Source organism: Callithrix jacchus, chromosome 2, assembly GCF_049354715.1.
Source record: "Callithrix jacchus isolate 240 chromosome 2, calJac240_pri, whole genome shotgun sequence".
NCBI lineage: Eukaryota > Metazoa > Chordata > Mammalia > Primates > Cebidae > Callithrix > Callithrix jacchus.
In genome coordinates, this window is record NC_133503.1 from 172,829,148 (window position 1) to 172,833,097 (window position 3,950).

At 44.8% G+C, this 3,950-nt stretch overlaps 1 non-coding gene across 1 annotated transcript; it reads right to left on the bottom strand.

Moving 5' to 3' along the window:
• Nucleotides 1-3,013: 3,013 nt before the first annotated feature.
• On the bottom strand, nucleotides 3,014-3,152 carry LOC144581664 (U4 spliceosomal RNA). The gene has a single exon (XR_013532728.1). It is a non-coding gene; the product is annotated as a U4 spliceosomal RNA (small nuclear RNA).
• Between the last annotated feature and the right edge of the window lie 798 nt (nucleotides 3,153-3,950).

Here is a 3,950-nt window from a genome sequence, read left to right on the forward strand (position 1 = left end):
AGAAGCCTTATTGCCTCAAGGCACAGGGCTTGGTGGACATCTTTGGATTTTTTTTTTTTTTTTTTTTTTTTGAGATGAAGTCTGGGTCTGTTAACCTGGCTTGCAGTGCAGTGGCATGATCTCGGCTCAATACAACCTCCATCTCCCTGGGTCAAGTGATTCGCCTGCTTCAACCTCCGGAGCAGCTGGAACTACAGGCATGCGCCACCACAGCCAGCCAATTTTTTGTATTTTTAGTAGAGACAGGGTTTCACCATGTTGGCCAGGATGGTCTCCATCTCTTGACCTTGTGATCCGCCCGCCCAGGCGTCCCAAAGTGGTGGGATTACAGGTGTCAGCCACCATGCCTGGCCATCTTTGAATTTTTAAAAAATCTTCCGGCCAGGCACAGTGGCTCACGCCTATAATTCCAGCACTTTGGGAGGCCAAGGCAGGCAGATCACGAGGTCAAGAGATAGAAACCATCCTGGCCAACAGGATGAAACATCATCTCTACTAAAACTACAAAAATTAGCTGGGCATCATGGCGCATGCCTGTAATCTCAGCTACTTGGGAGGCTGAGGCAGGAGAATAGCTTGAACCTGGAGATGGAGGTTGCAGTGAGCCGAAATTGTGCCACTGCACTCCAGCCTGGGCAACAGGAGCAAAACTCCATCTCAAAAAAAAAAAAAAATCTTTTGTCTATCCCCTCCCTCTGGTCTTTGGATTTTTGAGGTAACATGGACCACATTTGGGCACGCTGCTCTAATCCACTTACTGGCAACTCATAAGGCTACTGATTTTGAATGCAGTCAGTTAAGCAAAGACTCTGAAGCAAGTCCAGGCTGTGATCCCAGCTTCCCTGTCACTGGGCTTTATAACCCAAGGATACAGTGGTCCTGGATAAAATTTCTGGCAGCCGAAAATGCTATATGTAGCCTCTGGCAAGCCCCAACAAGAAAATCAAACACAAATCCTTAAGGTTTTGGAATTGGACCATGTCTGCCAATGAATATACTTCTACTTGAAAGGTAGCTTCTAAGAGGCTCCTGAGCCCTTGAAGAGACTTAACACCTGAGTCTGGGACCCTGTGTGCCTATGAAAACTATCCATCATGAACTGGGTATTCATGATGAGTAGTTAACACATGATCCATCAAATCATAGAATTAAACATGCACAGTAGCATTCCAAATAGAAGTGGTCATATATGAGACCAGGCTGTAACAGCCCAGAAGACACCATAAACTATCACAAGCAGGTGGCCCAGAAGCCCATGGTACCTGCTCCTGTTACCTTCCTCCAGCCATCCTTATAGCCTCATGGGAAGTTCCCTATAGCCAGTTAATGAAAGACTCAAGTGCCTGTTGCATTGATCAATCTGCATGGCATGTTGGTACAAGCTGAAATTAGACAACTGCTGCCTTACTGCTCCACTCAAGGGAGCCCTGAAATATCATGGTAATGGACAGGGTTGGGGAGGACACTTTTTACTATTTCATGTGTAACAGGCTGAGTATGGATCTGTACTTATAAATGGGCACTGGCTGGTGGGTTGTTAGCCTATCAGGAACTAGAAAATAATTAGGCTAGAAAATTGTGATGATAAGGTCTGGAGGCAGAAAGTATATGGATGTACCTTTCAGAATGGTCACAGAATGTGGAGCTATGTCCCATGTATGTCAGGCCCTCAAACCTAAGAATATGTCATTTTACATGGCAGAAGGAATTCTGCAGACATGATTAAGGATTTGAGATGGGAAGAGTATCCTAGATCATCCAGGTAGACCCAACGTAATCACAAAGATCCTTTTTTTTTTTTCCAAGACAGGGTCTCCCTCTGTTACCTAGGCAGGAGTGCAGTGATGCAATCACAGCTCACTGCAGTCTCAAACTCCTAGGCTCAAGCAACCCTCCCACCTCAGTCTCCCAAAGTAGCTGGGACCATAGGCACATGCCACCATGCCAGGCTAATTTTTTTTATTTATTGTAGAAGCAAGATTGCTCTGTGTTGCTCTGGCTGGTATTGAACTCCTGGGCTTAAGTGATCCTCCCGCCTCAGTCTCCCAAAGTGCTAGGATTACAGGCATGAGCCACTGTGCCTGGCCACAAGAATACTTATAAGAGGAAGACAAGATTGTCAGAATCAGAGAGAGATTTGAAGATGCTATACTGCTAGCTTTAAAGAAGAGTTCATGGCCAGGCACTGTGACTCACACCTATAATCCCAGCGCTTTGGGAGACTGAGACAGGTAGATCACCTGAAGACAGGAGTTCAAGACCAGCCTGACCAACATGGTAAAACCCCGTCTCTACTAAAAATACAAAAAATTAGCCAGGCATGGTGGCAGGCTCCTGTAATCCCAGCTACTCGGGAGGCTGAGGTAGGAGAATTGCTTGAACCTGGGAGATGGAAGTTGCAGTAAACCAAGATTGTGCCACTGCACTCCAGCCTGGGCAACAGAGCAAGACTCCATCTCAAAAAAAAAAAGAGTTCATGAGTCAAGGAATATACGTAACCTCTATAAGCTGGAAAAAACAGACAAACAAACATGCATGCCTGGGGGCAATTTGGTTTTTATTTGTTTGTTTGTTTTTGAGACAGAGTCTCGCTCTATTGCACAGGCTAGAGTACAGTGGCACCATCATGGCTCACTGCAGCCTCCACCTCTCAGGTTCAAGTGATTTGTTGCCTCAGCCTCCCAAGTAGCTGGGATTACAGGCGCCCACCACCACCTGGCTAAATTTTGTATTTTTAGTAGAGACAGGGTTTCTTCATGTTGGTCAGGGCTGGTCTTGAATTCTTGACCTCAGATGGTCCATCCCCCCTCATCTGCTTCCCAAAGTGCTGGAATTACAGGCGTGAGCCACCATGCTGACCCCTAGTTGGCAATTTGATTTTAGCCCAGTGAGGCTTCTAAACTACAGAATCCTAAGATAATAAATGTGTGTAGTTTTAAGCCAGGGATTCTGTGATTTGTTAAAGCAGCAATAAGAAACTCATATACCATGTAAATGCTCACCAGAGAGTGTTCCCAGTGGAGGGGATGCTCCATCAATCAGGTAGGCAAGATGACTTGTTTTATGGATGGCAGTCAGCCTTTTTTTTTTTCAATTAGCAATAATCACATCTCTGATAAACCTCATTGGCTAAGATGCCACTGCACAAAGCTAGCCTTTTTTATTTTTTTGAGACAGAGTCTCACTCTGTCACCCAGGCTGGAGTGCAGTGGTGCAATCTCTGCTCACTGCAACCTCCATCTCCTGGGTTCAATCGATTCTCATGCCTCAGCCTCCCAAGTAGCTGGGATTACAGGCATGCACCACCACAGCTAGCTAATTTTTAGTATTTTTTTGTAGAGATAGAGTTTCACTATTTTGGTCAGGCTGGTCTTAAACTCTTGGGCTCAAGTGATCTGCCCACCTCGGCTTCACAAAGAGCTAGGATTACAGGTGTGAGCTACCATGCCTGCCCACAGTCAGCCTTGTAAAAACAATTTTATTTTAAATAGAGACAGGGTCTCACACTATTGCCCAGACTGGTCTTGAACCCCTGGGCTTAAGTGATCCACCCTCCTCAGCCTCCCAAAGCATTGGGATTACAGCTGAGCCACTGTACCTAGCAACAGTCATCCTTTTCCCCCATCTACCCTAGTGCTATCCTGATGGGCCCATGTACAAAATATGTATTTAGTTTTTTGATCCTCATGTCAAATTTATTAGGTTAGTACTATTATTATTTTTTCTATTTTGTAGATGAGACCAGGGAATGAGGAGGTTAAGTAAATTAGCCAAAGTCACATTGTCAGTAAGCAGTAAAACCAGGATTTGAACATAGGCCATCTGACTCTAGTACTGTACTATCCACTATGGTAGCCACTAGCCATGTGCAGGTTTTTTAAATTAAATTAAATAGAATTAAAATTTAGTTTGTCATACTAGCCCCATTTCTTTCTTTTTTTTTTTAATAG